General features: G+C 29.5%; 1 protein-coding gene across 1 annotated transcript in view; it reads right to left on the bottom strand.

Annotated features, from left to right (window-relative positions):
• The window catches only part of LOC131850695 (leucine-rich repeat neuronal protein 2), an 80,454-nt gene extending 60,617 nt beyond the window's left edge, over positions 1 to 19,837 (bottom strand). Inside the window, exon 1 of the mRNA XM_059201014.1 lies at positions 19,656 to 19,837. The gene's annotated coding sequence lies outside the window, so the exon portion shown is untranslated. The remainder of the gene's footprint in view (positions 1 to 19,655) is intronic.
• Between the last annotated feature and the right edge of the window lie 3,897 nt (positions 19,838 to 23,734).

Raw genomic sequence — 23,734 nt, 5'->3', positions numbered from 1 at the left:
ATGACTTGATAAGGCCGTTAATATACACAAAACCGTAGCAATTGAGTTGGATCGCTCCCTTTTGCAGTAATTTGTAACATGTGTCAGTCTACAATTACTCGTATTTTGGGAGAATGTTGCACGTCGTGTTTAATTTATTCCGTGAACATGTAGCAGTTAGTACCTATTTAGACCTAATATTAACTTACACATTAGGTCTAAATAATAAACCTTCCACAATGTAGGCGTTATTCAAACGTCACTGCTGCGTAAACGCCAGTGTAGCGTCGCGTAGGCGTGGTGGACATAACATTGCATCAGCCATCCAGCCTTGTGCCACAGCCATAATTGTGTTATGTAGGCGCAGTATTCGAAGCGATTCTCCATTTTACTAACATCTAAGCTGGAGAAACGATAGAAGATGCTCTATTTTCTTATTGACATCATATATAAATATATTAATAGATATTTGTGAGCCCGTTATTGATGTAATTTAAATAAAATATTTAGTAACTATATTATAATAATAACTTGTTTGTTATTTTGGAGCGAAGGGGAAGCTAATTTCACATACTCGATTATACTACCTATTGGGGATTTGTAAAAACGTAAGTTAATCGAATTATTGCAATCACAAGGATAAAGTAAAATCAAGAATCAAGTAAATAATGAAATTTATAAGAATATTGGTATCCAGGTATCTTAAGAAATCTCAAATTAGATGGCATATTAAATTACTGACGAAATGACTGCGGATTTTCGTAAAGTACATGCAAATACAATACAACAAATGCGAGAAAATTAAGCTATATCTGTAATGATATGAATTCGCAAAGTTTAATACGCGAGGGAGTGAGATATATGGGCTCGGGTGTGTGGTGGTATGAAGAAAGGGAGGTGCGCCAACCAGCCACGTCGGTATGCCATAGGATTTAATTATGTACCCGAGCGACATACATTCATTTATGTTTCCCATCCTTTTAAAATTTTAGAAGAATTCCAAAACGATTCTTCTTTTGTTCATTCATTACTTTAACTTACTTCCATACCTATTCTTTTATAAAGACTAGAAATACAGTCGAGATGTAGCTCGTCTCGTTATAATCTAGAATTTTTATCCTGAATTTTTCTTCACATAAGGCGAAGTCTTCATTCGTCATCATTCATCACAAATTTTGAAGATCTGCTTAATGTACATTGTATTTGTTTATAGTCTATTAATATTCTAAGAAAGTTTAAACAATACAGATAATACAAGGCAATACTATAATATAAATCCAAACTTTTAAGTTACTTTATTTTAAAAAATACGAAATATAGATTTTTTTAAAGTTTTTTTATTTGCCCAGAAATGGCAAATAAAACGCTTCTACTTCTACATGTAGTCTATAACCATACAAGAATAGATATACATATAATAGAACTACATACATAGAACAATTAGATGACGGTCGCAGTTCAGTGTTATGTTTCCTTTTAGAACACTAGCAGTAACAAAGTGGGCAAACGATGCTTAATTGTTCCGATAGTCTGTTCCTGTCGCCCTGGTAACTTAATTGGCATCAGTCCCCGCTGCGCGAGTGTTTACATTCTCTTCCGGAGTTTTCCCGGACAGTTATTTCTCCAACTAAATATTCAACTAAGGAAAATATTTTACCGAACTGTATTTAGTTTTATTTTATTGCATATATATATTATATTGTATCCATTGATATGGAACAAATAATATAGGATAGTTCCTATATTATAACAAATGCCTACCTTGGTATACACAACACTTTCTTATAATCGAAATTTCTTTTCTCGCATCTACTGACTTACCGTTCAAGTTATTCTTAGTTTTGAATTTGATAGTGCTATCGAATTAAAAACTGAGGAGAACTTTTTATTGTATAAATAATCTAATAAAATTATATTTTAGCCCTAAAAATAATATCTGTTATATATTAGCATTGTGGACATAAATTTCAACGAAGTAACGCGTCTTCTTCGATTCAAATAGGACTTCACCACAGTCTCCCTAGGGGGCTGTATTCATGAATTAGCATTATCCACCGACTATTCACAAATGATGATAAATGTACGGCGTAGGGTAGGGTACGCAGCAGCTGTCCTGATTACCTTTTGGGAATCTGCGAGTTAATTGATAAGATTTTATAATATCAACATTAAAAACAAAATTTTGTGCAGTTTGAACGTGGATTTAAGAATCCGTTTGCCGAAATTAGAATGAATACAAACAATTTTAAGGTAACAATAATTCAGCGAATTATTGACCATTTCGAAAATCTCAAACTTATGCTCTCTTCTTTCGTCTACTATGCTCGTCATTACAACCAAATAAAAAACAAAAAGTATATAATTAATATTTAATTTCTTTCATGTTTTAGACAAGTAGAAGATAGTGTAACCAATAACCAGATCCTATATTGTCATGATTATCCTGTTGTTTATGTTTAATCCATGGTTAGCACTTTTCATCTTATAAGAGAGCATTAACAAGACCGGTAATGTAAAAAGCTATCAGTCAAGATTATCATGGATTAAAAACCTAAACCTTTGTTCAGGAAAGGTAAGGTCTTCCCTCCGGCACCGAACCAATAAAATCTAATGACGGATCGTCAATTAACCGTCCCCTAGATTAAAGTCGCTTTTATACTTTTGTCCATTGTTAGGGCGAATTTTGGTAAATTGCCCTTTTCCGTGAACGAACGTATTATGAAAGACTGAAACACGCTGAGACAATTAATTTCTATTGTATAACTTGTAATATGTGCTCAGTAGATCATGTGAGGAACTGTACTGAAACCGTTGACCCGTTGTTGGTTAAATTGGGAAATAGATAAAAGTAAAAAGACTGTAACAACAAATAAACGTTTTATTACCGAACGCTTTATGTTTCTTTTGATTTTTATTATGCGAAATAACACAAAGCGATACAATATTTTGAATAAATATGCTTGACTATAATAGATGTGGATGGTATCTAAAGCTAGCTATTTATTATTTATTGTATAATATATATATATATATATATAATATAAATAATAAATAAATAATTGTATGCAATGAACGCTTTGTAGAAATTATAAGTATAAATTGAATTAATCTTACAATAATAAAATTCAAATTTAAACAAAAAGAGTTTATTGTAATATTCAAAACAATTCTCAACAAAACACCCGAGCTTATGCTTCGATTTCAGATCTGATTACAAAATTTGCAATAAACAACAAATTGAATAATTAGCAATTGTGGTAGGTTCAGTTAATGAAGAATAATGTTTATATAGTCTGCATACCGTAGTAGATTTAGCTCGAAGGAATAAAGTAATTAGTAGAATTACGACGGTTCAAAATAAATTAGGATTTAATCAAGAGTATCCTATGTATATACCTAGATCTGTATATTATATTTTGGTATTTTTTACTTTATATGAATAATATAATATAAATTATTTTTTATATAAACAAATCAGTCTATCAAATAGGATACCTAAGTCGTCAGGACAGAATATAGGTACTCTACATACAAAAATACTTTGTAATCACTACTGACTGTTTTAAACATTATATACAATTATGGCATTTCCAATATGAACAAGCAAGCAGTAATACGCTCTTAATTTCCGAATGCAAATCAGACCGTGGCAATTATACATATATACTGTATAGCTATGTAATATTATGTTATCTGTGGTATAGCTGACATTCCGATATAATCAGTCAACTACGAACACTGTACAACATTTAATACAATTAGTATAGTGTCGTGTTTATGTTAATTGTTCAAGTTTCTGCCTCTACGGTCTACTGGCCGGGCTTTCGCGTCGAATGTAAATGCTTTAGTGGTTCGGTAGATATGCTGTGTGTTTTCCAGTTAGAAGTAATAAAACTATTGCTTCAGTGCTCCTTTAGATTTCATAACAATGTATTCATAATAATGTTTGTTTTGACTCTGTTTATTAGTAAATATCCCGTTTATTATTCGATACTAATTCTTTCGCTAGGATCATGTAACTGTTAAATAAGATTCTTTATTGTTTAACAATAAGAATGTTACTGGACTATATTATATTATTTCACAAAGTTTTTTTCCCATGGAAACTTTTCTGTTGTAGAATAAATAAATCATGGTTTACGATCTTACCACCAAGTAGGCCGTTAACATGTTTGCTATCTCAGTTACGTAATAAAAAGTAGTATTATTATTTTTCTTCGCAACACGTATTCTAATTTAAAATAAAGCAACAGTGTTGGTAATAACATTTACGTTCATTTATTTTGTTTCTAAAAAAATATCAAATTATAAAAACTTATTTAATCTGCGTAAAAAGGATAGCGATACTATACTTTTTATATAGATTTTATTACTTTTAACAACAACAGAGTCCTTATTTTATATTTAATTGACGACTTTCGAGTTAGAGAAGTTCAAGATTCGTTACTTGTTTGTAAATAAATAACCAATCATAAACTTCTTAATTAATTTGAAGGCTTTATTTTAACTTTCTTTGCTAAGATATACTTGAAACTAGTGAAACTTGTCGGATTCGCACAAGTATAAGTATTTCATGGTAAACAATTAATTTCTTTTTTCTTTTTTAAAATTTTTATTTATACTATAATGGCTTATTACTTAATCTCAACTTGATGATCTCTGCGAGACCTATGTATTTAATCCAATTAGGTTAAAAATGCACTCTATTCTAGGAGACATTATTTATGTACTAATTTTAATTTTTTATTTACTTTTCGGCGATGGAAACACTTGTCAGTGTTTCCGTCGTCGAATAGTAAATAAAAAATTGCGGAGCAGCGGTAGACTTGCTAGATTTTATTATAATATGTATATACTGAACAAAATGTTACAAATGTTATGTTATTAGTTAGCAATACCTCTGATTACCCCTTCTAAGATAACATTCGTTAATATACATTATTAGGTATTGAATACAGAATTTAATCTCGTAGAAAGTTTCAATAGCAGCTTTTTAGTTAAACAGTTAATTCGCAAGATGTGGCTACCAATTTTTTAGCATTCAGAAAATCCTCTCAACGAATTTCACAAAACTGAAAATTGAAGCGCCCCCACTACCGAGTGCAATCCACTTCCGACGCCTTCATAAAAAGTTACAGCGGCCTCGTAATTTTTAAATGAAGTGGAGCGACAACGGCTCTCTGTTATTTTGTTTGTACAATGGATTAACATTGTTGTGAAAAGTTTACGATTTTGTAAACACAAGGTTTATGGTGGACACGCGAAACTAAAGACAAACAATTCGAATTAAAAATAAACAAACACGTTAAAAAACTGGATATTTTTCAATGAATTTTAGATATCCTGTGATAGCTAATTTACTTTTTCTTAAATTTTCTATATTATTGCTCTTTTATATGTTTTATTGATGGTAATATCGAATAATAATCATATATCTATATTTTGAATAATATAGCTGATTATTATTCAATAGAAATTTTTCGAGTATGTTTATCTATAGCTTCATTGTGAGTTGGTCGACTATTCGGTATTGCCCCCAATTCTTCTATTTCTGTATTTTTTTCTACCTTCATTTACCTAATATGTGTCTTTGTACAAAATATAAAATTAGAATTTCTCTATGTGTTTATCTATAATATTGTGTATCTAAACGCAGTAACGACTGTTAAAACTGTTCGATAAAATAATATTACAATCATAAAGAAAGCGTGTTCGGGATCGGCAAAGTGTACGTGACTTGCGCCATGTTACATTTATAAACTTTATTAAAAGAAAAATATCTGGTTGGAGGAACATGATAATTTAATAGACAAGATGGGAATACTTTTTGATTTTATATGTTCCACGTGTCTACCGTGACATCCTTATTTATGACCGGTTGTTTCCGCCTCTTAGCTTCTATGAATTTGATAAACCACATTTTCGTGGAAGTTGTTAAAGACATCACCAATATAAATGCCAAAATAAACGGTGGTACAAATATGTAGTATATACTATTAATATTATTTATAGAATTCTATAATCCTGCGTTATAGTTATGGAATGAGCCCTAAAATTGACTAAATAAGTGTACAGACCTACACTGGATTCAATATTAACCTGATGAAATTAAATGTAGCCAGTTTGACTGTCAGGTAAGCCCCAGATATATCAGATTTGGATATTTCGGTATTCACATTGGGTGTATGTGTGTATTATAACTTCATATAGCTATAATATAACCGACATAATATCCACGATTCTCCGATGTATATGAGGACGACATTAGGTACCTAATGAAAGAATTAATTGAAATAAGGACTTCTTATTACAATGACATATAATTAATTATAGACAGTGTTAATTGAAATTTAAACTTAACAAGTTTCCAATAAAGGTAAAAGTTCAAATCTATAATGGGAAGAATAAAAGGGCAAGCAGAAGGCGAGGCACTATTAAAAATCTCTTTGAACTATCACCTTTTCCCAACTTATCGATCGGGATAGGTACTGTACTCCATAGTGTCAAATATATGTATGCATAATTTTAGTAACGGTTTAAAAAAAGTATTAACTGAAGGCCTGTTTATATTCTTTTCGGCTGCGTTAACAGAGGTCTTGAGATAATGTAATGTGTATACCTACTCATGATAGAGTGATCGTGAAATTTTTGATTGTATATAAGTGGATTATAAATGAGAACCTCCTTTAACGATTAAGATCTATGCGATTTCTCAATCTGGTATGGTTTTTGGCTGTGCGAACATTCCACAATTGATTACCATGTTGCCATTTTAATAAGGTCAACTCATCGATGTAATAGCATTAGAGGGTAAAAACTATATATAACATAATATTTCAAGAATATGAGTCGAAATATCATTTATGAGAAATACCAAGATTTTAGACAGTGAGTGCAGTGTATCGTCCTTTTATAGGCTTTTATACGGTTTACGTTAGCTATCAAACCAGCATGTTTTATTGATGGCCATACAGAATTCACGGTGACGCGAAGTTTTTTCTGTGTCGCCTGAGAGATTATAAATCTTTTGTGACCCCTCGAGGCGGTAATCCTAACTTTATTGATGCCAGTTCCTAGTAGCTTTACCTAACTCAAAAAATACCGGGCCACTGTGACATGCCGACAAAAACTTTTTAGCGACCGACCAAAATATTTTTACAGTACTTAGTCTACAAGAATTGGATCATGGTACTGGGTTTACCGCGGCTTAGCTCACGTGAAGCCTGTTATCTTTTGTTTGAGTGGGAATTTCACATAAGTCTATTTTAATTGACACCTACATCATATAAAAAAACACTAAACAATGAATGTATATTAAAAAATACAAATCTCTATATATTTAAGCCGTTCAGTGTGCTATATGTGTCGATCAGGATATTTTTCTTTTCTTATGTAAGGAATACCTAACAGTTGAAAATAGACCGTACATTCAAAAATTACTCTGCTGTACCACTTATCTTTGGACGGTAAGCTTAATCCGATGGTTTGAGTACACTGCGAGATTAGATGGGAGTCAAGCTTAATTTCCTTAGAGACACTGATATTTACAAAGAATATTTGCGTATTAAAAATAAAAAGCCTTTTATACTTCAGTGAGTACACTGAACAATTTTTTTATATCAATATTATTATCTTTCTAAATTCAATATATCGAATTGGTTTTGGGATGGGGTAAATGCATTACACATAAGTTTAAAAGTATAAACAAATTCATCAGATGTCATATAAGATAATAAAAATTAAAGCACGTCAATTCTACGTAAAAAATTGTGTAATTGAACCAACTATTGTAGAAGAAAATAACATCTGTAATACAGGGATTCACTAGAACAGATGTTACGGCCTATAAAATAATGATATTGTGTAAAAATGAATGAATTATTGTTATTATTAATAATCAATATAATAAACAAATAAAATTAAAATTCTGCAGTATATAAGCTGAAACTTAAAATTCGAATTGATAACATCATTAAATCAATAGTATTTTAATATACCGTAGGAGATAAACCAAACAAAACCAACTGCAGGCTTTTTCTGGGTATATGCTCCGATTTATTGTAATCGTTTTGTGTGCTAATAAATAAATTTCAATATTCTAACAATTATGGTAATCTAATTACATTAAACTTAATTATTCTAAAATAGATTTCTGGCAATAAAGAACTATTTAATTTTTCTTACATATTTGAAGTTTATATTCTTATATTTTTTCCCCCAAAATATTTAACAAATATGAAAGGAAACTGTTAATGAAGTTTTTTTGTAATCGCTTATCTTAATTATAATTTACGTAAGAAACATTAAAAAACACAAAAGAAATTATATTACCATATTTTATTTACAGATTTTAGTTATCTTTCCATACATTATTCTATATCTTGAAATTATTGCTTGATTCTCCAATTCCATTTCAATATCGTTTATAAATGATGTGTATTAGAAATACAACGTTATCCAATTCCAATTTAAACCGCTTTAATATGCAACGGATTCTGCTTTTCAATCACATTGCCATTACAGTTTCCTCTTTACGTGAAATAAACCCCGACAAGCAACCTTTACCAGATTCAATCAGGAAATGTTTGCAGAAAAATATATACATCTACGGAATTGGGTAAATATCGCTTTGTTTTCATTTTATCAAAAAATTACTTGGATGATAGTTTTATATTATATTTGGAGAAATTATATAACAGTATATTTTTATACCAATTACTTACAATAGTAAACCAATGAATTGCCTAATGTACAGTGGTCAAAATTACCTATTTATAAAAAAATATCTAATCTTATATGTATATTCAAAATAATGAATATTTTATTATATATTGTATTAAGAGCAAAAATATAAACTTAATATATTAAAAGTGAATTCATAACTGATGACAAATGTTTGTGTTGTTTGTTACTTTAGTTCATTTAACGTGCTAACTTATTGCAGAAATACAAAAACATTCTAGCAAAGAAAAAAGAATGAATATTTAAACACAGTCGTATACCTGCATACATACAAAAGAGATTAGACTGATTTGGTCCGTAATGTACGCCCACAAACGAATGCTAACGAAACGTGACCAGTTTCAATAAACTACAAAAGACTGTTAATTATTAGGTACAGGTATCACCAACTCACTGTAGAGAATTCAACTCTGGGACTTGGTGCCCAATTGATCAATTTAATTTTATTAATCACTCGAATCAACATTCACACAATCATTTATTATTGGATAACACGCACTAGGTATGTAATTAGGAATGTTATATTTTCTGTAAAATAACAAAAATGAAGATGAGTTGTAGAAACGTCTTGTCGTTCACATAAAAATAGAGCCTCGATCTAAATAACGCTGTTATATGTCATATTGCATTACAATAAAGTATCACAGCACGTCAGTCATCTCATAATATCACATTACATCATGTTAACGTACATTATGTACGATGATATGATATAGATGCGTCAACGTAGGTCCGAATATGGTACTAAATTTTACAGGTTTCAAGCCATAGCAATAAAACATCCCAAACAAACACATAAACACTCCATTTTACTACTATTCATACTGTTTTCTCTCTTACCTACTGTTCAAGTTTTTATATAGATGATCTATAAAATTTTTAACTTCAATCTAAAAGCATAAAATTTTATACCAAATTATGTATCTACAACAGAATCGATTTCTTTTTATTAAAAATAAATGAACATTAAAGACGGTCCAAACAATTGTTTTATATGTATGTATATACTTATATCTTCAATAATAATCATATAAAGCTTCCTCTTCAAAATAAAAATCTGAGAATTTGATATCAGCAATAAATTTTTTTAAGTCATTTAAAACCTGTACAGTGTACAAGCTACTGTAAATATTTCGCCAACGCGTGTCACTTCATTAAAATAATGAGGACCATTCCAAACTGGAAACTCAGTTGATAAATGTAATAAATAACGAAAATAACAGAGTTATTTAATAGAAGTAACATTATGAGGAGACTTTGTAGGTATTGTGGTTAATATTCTTTTTACATAGACAATATACTTCAGCAAAAATATGACGTAATATATACGGAAGTATATAGATATTATTAGCACATATTATTTTATTATTCTATAACCTATGGAAATATTTTTGCAATTTCATTAAACTGAAACTTGTTTTTATCCACTGTTCCATGTTAGCATGGCACAAAGGAGCAAACTATCCTGTTGAAGAAAAAATAATTATGTATGTTCTCGTAGGTATCACATCTATTGATTCCAAAAGCTTTATATTATTTAAACTTTAACTTTATTTTTATGTATACTATTTTATGTATTTTTATGCTACCTAAGCAAACTTCATGCGGCTATTAAATTCAATAGAATTCTGTAATTAGAATGTATGTCAATATATATATAATATAGTAAATTATATATGATACTTAAAAAATACCAAGACAAGAAAAATCTGTAGGTAATAAAATATGGCAATAGGCAGATTCTAAAATGTAAATCAGGAGTACTTGTTAATGACCAGCTTTATATTTTTCACACATACAGCACGTTAATTATTTATTTATTTTATTTATTAAAACTTTAATGCACAGTTACACAAATAAAGGTGCACATGGCAGACTTAAAACGTAGAGGCATTTTCTCCCAGTCAACCATAGGGCAGACAGTATTGTAGCTTTCTATATATTTTTTTAGTTACTTAGTATAATATTTAGGATTATTAAGTACAAAACATAAAAGCAATCAAATCGTTTCTTTCTCCAGATAACCCTCGCACCATCGGTGAAACTCGTTACTACTTTATTATTCCAAATTCTATTAAAAACTATACAAAATTATTACCTTTGGCACTAAAAATCATAATGTATAGAGCAGCCGCATAGTAAAGTTTTTCGCCAGTTACTGCCAAGTTATAAAAGTTTGACTCCTTCCAATACAACACAATACAGTATTCCCCTGGCAACGGACAATAACAGCTTTTGATCGTGACCACGAACTTGATCAACAAATACTTGTAATATTGTTACTACAATCATATTCGCTTACACTTCAATCGTTTGTATAATCAATATAAATCAAGAAAGGGAAGTATTCAATAATTATAAGTAATAAATGATTGATGGCACATGAGAAATGAGTTCGGAACAATGTTACGAATTCCAATAAATCACATTTACAGGTAAAATAAATACTAATCGAAACAAATAAAATTCCTAATCCATCTAAATTTTTAACTCAAAAGTCAGTTACAGATACAGATACTATAAAATAACATCCAGATGTTTTGAACATCGATCAATTTCTGTGGTTACGGATTATCTACTTATTTTATATATTATCAATGGTCGTGTATTATGGGAATATTTGTTCAAGTGATATAATGTAAATATGGTACGATCCTGAATAAGGGTATAAAACCTTTTAACGGTGTGTATGTAGCGAAAAGCCACCCTTCAACGTGCACGTAGCGTCGAAAATTGAATATTACATTTATATGGCTGGATATATCAAATTTGTTCCATATTTTTCTATGGTAAATTCAATATTGTAATAGATTGGATATTTATATACAAATATATATTTTTTTGCTTTATAAATGCTTGATACTAATTACAGTAGCCTACGATAACGGCACAATAAATTAAACTACCTTCTGTTCATATTTACGTGTTGATTATACGAGTACCTATATACAAAAATCACATTGGCTTTGATTATATTATTGAACATTAAACTTAGAAACAATAGACAATTAACTATAGCTATATAGTATACAGAGGCAATGTCTAGGAAGTACTTGTTATATTATATATACTAATCGAATTAGAATAGACTATAGCTCGTAATACTATAAATTTAGTTTTATTTTGAATTTATAAGAAAAATTATAAAACAATACTTATTATTTTAATATTTGAATCGTAAAATGATATCATTTTATAAAATGAAATAACTTCTTATCATGTATCAACTAACTATTAACTATGAAAGGTTGCCAATAACACAAAATTTGACTTTATCAACCTACATGGCGAAAGTTTATAACCGCTCATATCCCGCTCGTATCGCGTCACATAAAAGGAAGGACGCCCGTGTATAATGTAGTTCCACGTGTTACACGGAACCATATTCCCATACATAGTTCATGTAAGGATAACATCGGCCGAGGCTTTGTATACATCCTTCATGCGTGAAACGTATTAGAATAGGAAAAAGAGGTAATATTATTTTAAGGCAAGGCAACGGGATAGATGAGGCTTCAGTCAAATCATACTACACGCTACTATGAATGGACTATATTATTACGTACAATAGTATTACATGTATAGGGAAATAAGTGATATAATGTACAAAAATTATTGAATGAAGGTTTACACACAACATTATACCTATTATCCTTCTGTATAAGAGGATTTAGCAAATCAGTAATTTTATGGAGAATAGTTATTCTCGATAAGTTATTATTGATTTGTTTAATATTAATTAATTAAAGCAACAAAATTAAATTGTAATTGTACTTGTTTAATAAGAATGTTTAAAATAATATATTTTTTAATATATTTATAGATATATAATGTATTATAATATTAATTTATTAGACAAGTAATAAACCTGTTTTACGTCTCCTTATACTTTTTTCTCTTACTATATACGAATATTTAGAACAAATATATATATTATGAATATAACAAATCAGGAAAAAATATTAAAATAATATATAAGTTTGTTATAAATTTAATTAATAGTTATTCAAACTCCTTCAACAGTTTGATATAAAATGCCAACTAATTAATTCATTGCATTACTGGCGACTGCCAGTTAAATGTCGCTTATAACAGTTTGAAATAAATCAAACATAATTAAGTTTTAATATTCCTTTTTTTCTTATTTCTATTAATATAAAAATATGAATAAACTAATAAAACGTAGTGAATAAAAATAACAATTTTTATTAATATGTAACTATTATTCTAAGTAAATGTACGGTAACGTTTCACTGCTGTAAGGAGCATTAGCGTCATATTACGTCTTTATTTTAAAATGGAAGAATAATGTAGTAATTTAATACAATAAAAATTCTCTGATTTTATAAGATAATAAATCTGAACTACGTTTTCGATCTATTTTAAATTGCAATTTGTGAATTTAATGAATGAATCTACGTAGGAATATTAGACTATACAATAATAATATTTATACTTGAACATTCAAGTATAAATATTTACATTGCAATATAATTAGGATCTGTATTATTCAATATATATATAATATATCAATTATGTAGATTGTTTTGGTAACATAGAGGCAAATGATGGTGTGGCATACATGATAAATGATTACCGCCAACTATGAGTACCATCATGGGAAATGCATATTTACAGATACAGTCAGCTTATTGTCAGTCAGCTCATTGTATCTGTAAACATACGGTTATTTTATTAATAATTGTACCTACTATTAATGTTTAATGTAAAAAAAAGATAATAATGTAATATTCTCTCTATCTATAAGTGACCAATTAAAGTAGAATATAGCATTGAACTAAACTAATCAACTAAATCTTAACATTAGCTGACTTCTTAAGAATATACATTGCTTTCCACCATAGCACACGACCTAGCCGAGACCTGGCCGGAGAAAATTTCCTTATTTCACGCTCAGATGGAGCCGTATTATTCACGCGTATAGTTACCATCGTCTACTTCGCTGAACAACAATGTGCTACAAAGTGGCAATTATTTACCCAAAAGCTAAACACCCTTGTTACAGTGCTAATTAAGAAAGAGATAATAATATAAAGCTTATAACATACTCAACGGGAACAATATGTGTTAATTATATTCGGTATCTCTATCCGGATTCTAAGTAAATTGTCTAACGTTAATATTTGCTTTAAATTTTTATATTTTTACATGATTATAAATATGTGTATTATATTGTAGAAAATATATACTAGGAAAGTGTCGCCTGAAATATATATATTGTTTTACTACCAATATTTCTTTTTACAAATAATTCTGTTTTCAATTCTAACAACCAATTAATTTCTCCAAATGAATACCTTAGAGTTGTCTACATATAATAATAGTTTATCATTAATTCAATTTAACTGATGTACACTACAAGAGTGCTGAAGGATCACATCACAGGAACATTGCATGCTAGAAGTAATTTCAAGTCATATTACACTGCACTTACTTATGTCGCTTTGACTCTCCCTGCACTTTGTGCCTTTGGTACATTTTAAAGGTTACTTAGCTAGCCTATGAAATAACTCGACGATTTTTAACAATTATTTTCAGAAAAATCAACTTGTACTCAATAAACTACGTAATAATTACGTATCTACTACTACGTACTATTGTACAAAACAAAATCGCTATTGTCATCTCCCTATCTGTTTTTATATATCCTCGCGTAGTTCTCCTAAATCACATCATGGATTTTGATATTATTAAATACTGTTTTATCCAGTTAGACAGATATTTCTGCGCGTAATAATTGTTCACATCCACAGTCATCTTCAATCGAATCCACGTTTCCAACGTGGATTCTTCAATAATATTATCATTGTAAATATCTCTTTTATATAATTTGTTCAATTCAATACAGGTTCCATTATCATTCATATTTTATCTTCCGGATGGTTTATATTATATATAATAGTATATATATATGCTATACACGCGACTTCGTCCGTGTGGAATTTAACGTCATTTTTCTAAAATAAAGGTAGCCTAAGTTACTCCTTATTACATCAGCTACCTGCCAATAAAAGTCCCATCAAAATCGGTCCAGCCATTTCAGAGATTAGCCGGAACAAACAGACAGACAGACAAAAATTGTAAAAAAATGTTATTTTGGCGTATTTATATTCATATGCATGTAGTAAAAACGGTTATTTCAATATTACAAACAGACACTCCAATTTTATTTATATGTATAGATGTATAGATAATAAATAAACATAATTATTATTGACCTCAATCATGAATACTATTCTACCGTGTGTGAAATATTGGCGGGTCGCTAGTATGATATGTATAAACCTCAAAAATCTATTCACATTTATTGTCTCTCTGTCAGGGTTAATGTCCTTATGTTGAGATCATTGTTATTGACTGATTTATAAAGTATTCATTGGGGTCGGAATTTAGCCAGTATGCCCGAATGATACCCTTTATGAGGGATATGTTGTTAATAACACACATAGTTTTGCCTTTACTATTATTTTATTTTGTCCTTATTTTTAAGTACCTCCTCCTTACTTAACTCCTGTTTCCACCCCATTGATATTGATATATTAAAATGGACTGACCGAGATCAACTTGTTGTGCTTAAATTTATACATTTAGGTTAATCAATTTCTGTAAGTAGTTACATTTGTTTCAGATCACCTTTATACTAAATAACAATAAGAGGAAATCAAGTAAGAAATATCTAACAATTATATGTGAAACACATATACATTAATTCATAATATTTATTGATTACATAATTAGATATTTTGTTGATCTATAGGATAATACTGCGAGTACCTACGAATGTATTTGTTGAGATTAATTGTTTGTTTATGTGTTTGGAAAACACAGTACATCAGTTTGTCATGTCAAAGCAATTTCATTCGAATAATATTTGCTGTTGACTAATAATGTCACTGCTTAAAATTTTCGTTGCCAAGTATTTTTTAGTTAAACTTTAAACCCTGAATTTAATTTTTAAATAAAAAATAACGCAATTTAACAATTCTGAAATTATCTAATTTAAACTCGCATAGAGAGTGCTCGGTGCGAGCGCTTGAATGGCAATGTTTTAAGAGCTGAATTACTTTTTTTAAATTTATTTATATTACTATTGTACAATTATATAAAAGCACTTTTAAAATTAATTTTAAATGTTATTGTACAAACGCTATATTTGGACCGATACAAAATCTTATATACATAATGTACTACATATAAAGGCACTATTAAAAAAAAACACAGTACTATTGATAGTGCGGAATTTTCTTATGATGCGCTTTTATACTGGATGCACATTATTTTTGAGACATAAATTAATAATTTCTCCTAAAAATAATATTTGATAAATCTAGCAAATTCAAAAATGTCGGGAGCTACCTATATCTAAAGGCAATCTACACATTTTAGATTAAGTAATTTGATAATTGTATACATACTCGTAGTATGTTGAATATGTTATTATTTTTGTTATCTCAATACCAGTTTGTACTATTTCAGCCATATACTATAAACACATATCTATAATATATATCCTTATAGACTCGTCGAAAAGAAATGTTCCTGTGCCACAAACAATCAAGCGGTTATTGCAATATGTGAACTCAATGTAAAGAAGAGACTGTGAATGACGAGGTACCTGTCTAACTTAACGAAACCCTCATCCGAAACTGCTACCAAACTTCATATAACCCTTTTAAACTTTTGACTTTATTTCAAGAAGAGCATTTTTTGTTACATTATATACAAGTATAATACTGATGGATGTCAATGTATGAAAGTAAGTAGTAGTGCAATAATAAACATACATTAATTGTCCTGTTGTCCTTCGACCATCCTACTCACATTACAAGTTTTTTTTTTTTTGCTAAATTGTTTAAACGTATGTTTTACATAGTGATAATGTGTTAAAAAGGATTAAAAATAAAGCATCCAAATAACTTAAATATATTAAATACCAAAAATGAATAATTATTTTATTACTTTTAAATATATTTTACCAAAGTACGAGTAACTTTGATTTCAATTCTATTCAATCCATCATTTACAAGTTTCAAACTAAGATTCTTCTTGTTATGAAAGGCAAGTTTCTTGGTATAATGCCCAGACCTCTGGCGACTTACCTGGCCTTGTTATAAATTCGCCTGTCAAACAATACGTTTACAGAATATTAAATTAAACGTTATTAGTGAAACCACAATAACTGTCTCAATGTTACTAGAAACTCCCTTCAGATATCAATAGCTACAAACATTTTATTCACCTACAATATTTATGATATACTGATGGTAGGCCAATGACCTAATTTAACCATAAGTAATTTAAATTATAAGTTTGAATATTATTACGGTTCTATTGACAAAAACTAAACAGTGGTGTGTCAAATACATAGTAGTTTGAGTAATGTTTTTTTATATTGATTTAAATTCTAAAAAAAATAATTAGTTTCTGTACTCTTTCTTCATATAAACTAAAAGTGTGCGAAATTTTAAACTCCTTCGTCTGCACAATTTTTGAAAAAGGTGCTTCATGTATTACTAAGATTTATTAAAAAATAAGGCGTGAACCGTTCCGTACGTAGAATAATAATAAGTATCTGTTTTTCTGTAGAACAGTTACCTATTGTTATTTAAATTCATTATTATTATTAAATTTATTAGTCAATATTCACATATTATATCCCATTGTAGTCGTATTGATTTGTGATCCAACTATCGATGGGAAATGCTTAAGTGTTGTTTTACAAAGAAAAAATATACATAGTCTCTTTGATATTCTATATCTACTAAAAAATAATTATCTTTTTAATGCATTGCATAAAAATGCAATGTATAGGATTGTTATGAAAAATGTGGGTAAGTATGTAAGAAAATGTAAGCACCTTTATATAAAACCTTTGTTTGGACTATTCTTAGAGTAATTTCACCCACTCGTAAAAATTTCACAGCACTCACAGATTCTTTTATTCATCACGTCGGTCCCACAAATGAGCTCATTGCATTTAAGATAAAGATGTCTTTGGTACAATGTTTCTGGAGACCGTATCGGATTTTAAATTGCATAGGTATTTTTTGATGACTCCAGTAATAGAAGAAAAAAATTCTAACGCTGAATAATGCAACAATACACTATTTTTCATGTAATTTTAAAAATTAATATTTAATTTCATTTAATTAGTTAAACTCTACATTCCATACTTCTAACTCACTAAATAAAAATATTGAGTGAATGTAAGAAAAATAATCATGAATATAGGTCAAATCACGTAATTATTATCATCTTATAAGTTATAGTATCGTAACATTTCGGATTTATTATTGATTAACCCTATTCTATTTCCCCACTCAAAGTGACATTAATCAAAACTCTTTCGTTATTTAGTATCGATAGAAGATCCTTTCAGATTAGACCGTGTGTCCCACCCTTTTGGAATAAATTATCCCTTATCAGCCCTCTTTGTTCTCGTTATTTTATTTGGTCCAATGTGCATGGACTTGCAAAGTTTTAACGAGGAAAGCATGTTTTGTTACGTTGGCTGGGTAGACCCAGAAAGTTAATGTGTCATTTGTATTACCACAGTCCGGATGTCACAACACCCACAAAATTAAGATAAGCAAAAGCTGTTCCCCAAATAAATTTATTACCTTGGCTGGAGATCTGTCGTACAGGTTAGACCCAGTATAAACTCGAAGCCCACAAAAAGATTTCTACTAATAGTACATCTACATTGAGTACAAAGTAGTATTATAGCTGTCAGTACTTTGTCACAAGAAAGTATGTTTTATGCCTTTTTACTCTTCGATTTCGTAGCTAAAAAAGTCGGAGGACTATTTTAAGAAAATAATTTCTTCTATATATCCTCTTTTAAACACAGTAACATCTGCAAGAGTTGGGAAACTGAATATAAAACCCTAAAAGCAGTATAATAGTAGACTAAATCCTCTTATTGTAATAAAATACCCATGCCCCTAGTGGAATGATGAAAGGTAAATGACGACGTAAAAGATCATGATAGCTCTGGCGTGGTAAATTGGATGCCTACAAAGGTAAGGGTAGGTTGCCTATCTAGATTAAGGTATTATATTAAGAGTACGTTTGTAACTACACTATAATTAGTATCACATCCTGTACACCAGAACACAACTTGCAAAGCAAGCTGATCAAAGTTTGAAAAATATAGAACGAAAATACATTGTGCCGTGCATTTTCGTTGTACTTACTTTGATTGATAACAGGTTCCATGTAGCTATGCCGAGATTATCTCTCTAATTTACAATTCATGATGTTTATGTTTTGAAAGGTTTATTTTTATAAATATCGATATGAGAAATACTAGAGCAAAGTTTATTGGACACGTTTCTGATACGTTTCCGCAGCCATTTTCACTTTTCCTTACACTTCTGGTAATGGTCTCATCCTTAATGTGTCATATTATATTTTTTGTGTGTTGATCATTAGTACGGTGTACTTATATGCATCTGTGTGTGTGTGTAAGGCAGTAATAATAATTATATATAATATTATTTGATCAAATTTCCATATAAGTATAAATATTCATTTTAATATGTTATAATAAATATAATAAACAATCTTTTGCAATTAGAGATCCCAATCAGAGCCTTACTAAGCTGTTGTGATGATTACCACAGTAATTCTAGTATTTTTATTCGGTTAAAAGGTAAATTACAAATAAAGGTAATAAATATTACTAATAAGTCCCACTTAAAATAATTCATACAAGTATCAAGTTGTTTCGATTATGAAAGTTGTAATTACTTATAAATTCTTCTGAAAGAAACTTTTTGTGCAACAGATAAAACGTGATTCGTGCCGACAACGCTTTCGTAGAGGCGATAAAATTCAACATAACTGGAGGCGAATAATCGCTTTGAGCCTCGGAACCCATCAAATGTAACAACAAAAGAAAATGTACTCACCGAAAATTATTGACGGAGCCCAAAAAGGCGCGGCCTTGTAACTTCGCAAGTGAAGCGGGAGGGTTGATGGCAAGCGCAACAGGCGACGGCACGCGCACACACAACTGCCTAATCAACTAGCATTTTTTCACACAAGACCTTTGCACTGAATCTATCGTTTGTCTATTTGATATAAGCGGCGAGTATAGGAGGCTGGCGTGGCGTTCGCCCGCCACAATCGCGCGTTGAAGTCTGGCCGCCGCGCACCCCCGCGCAACCCCACGCACCGCTCCCGCCCTCACTGCCTCTGAAGCTGAAGCCTCTATTCGTTTAGCATTCGCGCCCTTTGTGACACTTAAAACCATTGTTCACAAACGAACCTTTTCGGGAACGGGTGCAAACATGAATATGATATAAGAACCCCAACAATACTGTAATTAGATTTATTAGATACATAATACTGAGTTAATGACTAGGGCATATACAAAGGTCAATGGATATTTAATCGTTATAAATTACATTTCATTATACATATAGTTGGTTACAGACTAAAATAAATAAAGTAGATACACTTGCTTTATGTTTATAATCCACTACATAATCATACTTTAGGTTTATAATGGTCCTTCCCGCTTTGAATTAAATATGTACAATAGTGATCCGACTCTATATCTTATATATTACTTATAAAATAATGAATATTATTAACTTATATCTATTACCAAAACATAATTTAGTGCCTAAATTAAATATATATTTTTTATTTTATCCACAAATATATTAATATATGTTGTATCTAGGTACAATATTACAATAATGATATCAACAATTCGAGAGAGCTAAGTACAAATTAAAGCTATTAGTCTATAGGTAAATGTATAAAAAGATGGGACGGTATTTTTAATTAATTTAAAATAATATATATTTTAAATTTGGTAAATAAACAATCGTAAAGACGGAACAGTATATATATAATTCTATTATTATTTCATTAACAACGAAAGGTGGTCGTCGGTGATCCTAATGAAGCGTTTCATAAAAAAATGTAAAGTTTTCAATTAAGTGATAATGGTTCATAGTTATTTTAGGTAAATTCAAGTATCATGCTTAATATATTTTTTATTTATTTAGGATCATAAACAGCTTTACAATTAGAATACTTATATTTTATTTACTATGTACTATATTATTGTACACCATGCATGATCACAGATTATATTTATTATATATTGAGATATGTGGGTCCATTTATTTAAATATTATATTTCAGGAACATTTTATTATACTCTACGTACGAAATTTACAACTCCTACGACCATGAATATACCCTGCCGATAATTGCGATATGTATATTCATCTTTTATCACTATTTATTCTAATCTAAACAAGTTCCGAAACATTCACATTATTTTACATTATTTCTATACGTAATATAGTTGCTATAGGAAAACCTAATAATTTTCCTGGTACGATATATTGAGAGATTTCATGTTCAGTCGCCATTTGTAATTGTATCGATTTATCTGTCAAGCGAAATATCACGTCCCGTGTCTCAATTATTCTCCACTAGATAATCCACCTCGCTTTTCACAATAGTATACATGTGTAACATCAATCTACTACAAAATTAATATTTCTACTAAGCACTTTCGTTGTACAGGATGTACAACGAAAGTGTCAGAATTATTAAGACATTATAATAAAAATTTTTTATACATTATACGCGTATTGCAACAATTAATAATTGGCAGACGCCAAAGCCTTAACAACTTTACTAGAAAGTACAAACGCATAACCTGCCTATAATATTTAATTATTAACCTGGGATCATACACTGATACCTGACGAGGTAGGGTACCTATACTAAAAAAAACGTATATCTGTCCACATTACTAGATGACAAATGAACAGAGATAAAAAAATAGTTAGCGATCGAACATACTCGTACATGCATTTACTTTGATCTGCTGACGTTCTTGATATGGTTGTTATAGACCACCTCAATCTTATAAAACATCCACTACTAAAGTATGTTTTAATATAATAAATGTAAACATTGTAAATGTAATTTCATTCCTTACATAAATCCTATGGTTTCGCCATCATACCTACAACACAAGTTATTCCAATAAAACAATGTATTACATTATAAATACATATGACATGTATTTCCAGCAATGTTAAAATTGTTATTTTATGACAAGGTGAACTCGGCAGAAAGTATAGTACAAATATAAACTTGAATATTTCCGTAGTACGTTTTCTTTTAGTATAGAGACAAGTGTAAAGCATCAGCTTAATTAGAAAAAACACTAGAATTCACGGCTTCCACGAATGAAAATAGATAATTAGGAATTAACTTATTTAATACCTCTTCTCTATTCCACATTATATTGAATCTTCCTAAATTTATTTTTCTACTTAGATGCAGTCTGGAAGAGATTGCTTAGCGAAGCCTTTTGGATTAATTTATGTAAATTTATTATTTTTATTTTCCGAATCTGATGCAATAAAAATAATATAAGTAAAAAATAAGGGAATTTCAAGATTTCATCTACGCAGCATTGATATTTCGCTATCCCAAGCGTATTTCATTAAATGGGTATTCCCATACCCATTTATTGAAATACGCTTGTATAACCCTTAATAAATGATGGATAAGTCACATTGGGCTATATTATGGACAATATTAGAAGTTTATAGACATAACAGCTATTCCTGTTTGTTTAAAAATCAGCTTAGATCTTTATATCACCTAATTAAATCACCCAGGCTTACACTCGTCTCTTACTTACACTCACATGGCCGTGAGTTTGAATCTGTCCGACACCTAATAAAACTTTGTTGTCATTTTATATTTCTGACTGACGTTGGTAGACTCTTCGATCAGAATTATACTAATCGAAGGGTAAAGGTATGGTAATGTAATCATTGATCGTAATCCTCAACAAGGGCAATACCTGAGAAAGCTAAGTGTCGCAAGTAATCGCATATTCTAGTGCATTCTATATATATCCGTGATACTTGTGTATTTATGTATATAACTGTCACCACTTTCTTTAAGATTGACCATCATTACCATTCCAATCGTAAAAAGTATCATAGGTATAAGACAAAAGTAGAGTAGATAAGATAGCAATGTGTTCATCATTTTATATACTTATAGATAATAATATATTGTACGATATCTTCAATTTATAACCTTTTTATATTACCAAAAATAATGCTTTATTACCAAAATTGTTTACTTACAATTTCTTCCTATAATTATTTTAAAAGTATAACAACAAATCAATTTTAATAACAGAATCTTCAATTATTTAAACTCATTAAAATATAAATTTTAACTTATTTAAAAACAAATGTACTTAAATAAATTATTATTAAAGAAAACGACAAATGTACATTGTACATCTCTGTTGTATTTAAACATTCAAAAGGATAAATATATAATCCATGCTCTTTCAGGTACAAATGAAGGTATAAATACAGTAATTGACCTTTGATGCCCATGAGAATAGTAATACTTTTGCGAAATCAATCCCATAAAGCAATCGGCCTGGGAAATCAATATGGTAACTTAACATTAACGTTGCAGCAGTTAGTATAGGGATACATTAAAATTTGGTATGACCTCTGCCTATTCTCCTTTTGCCTCTGCTAATTTACAGAATAATTAGTTTTATATATGTACGCTAAAAGCCTATTAGGGAATATAATTGTGCACCAAAATCTTAATCCTGGAAGCACACTTACAGGGACTTAAATTGTAAATTCACAAATGTTTGTAATAAACAATTGTAATTACTTTCGCCATAACACCGCTTTTGCAGCTTAATAATAGAGTATAAGATATATTAAGAACGTAAATTACTTAACTTACTTTATTTTATTAACTTATGGTGCAAAAATAATTAAATAAATAAAATAATTTCTGTAATAAAAAATAAATACAAAATTTTAAAATTGTTCTTTTTCTGTAATCCATGTATTTTTAATTTAATTATACAAATGTACAATTTTATGGCATAGTAGCAACAATGATAAGTATAAATAATTTTAACTTATTATTGTTATTGTGACATTGTCATACATATTAT

The sequence above is a fragment of the Achroia grisella genome, unplaced genomic scaffold (assembly GCF_030625045.1).
Source record: "Achroia grisella isolate CSIRO2021 unplaced genomic scaffold, CSIRO_AGI_Agris_v1 utg779, whole genome shotgun sequence".
In the NCBI taxonomy this organism is placed as follows: Eukaryota; Metazoa; Arthropoda; class Insecta; order Lepidoptera; family Pyralidae; genus Achroia; species Achroia grisella.
Note: the sequence above shows the minus strand (reverse complement) of the source record. Positions and strands in the feature narration are given on the sequence as shown.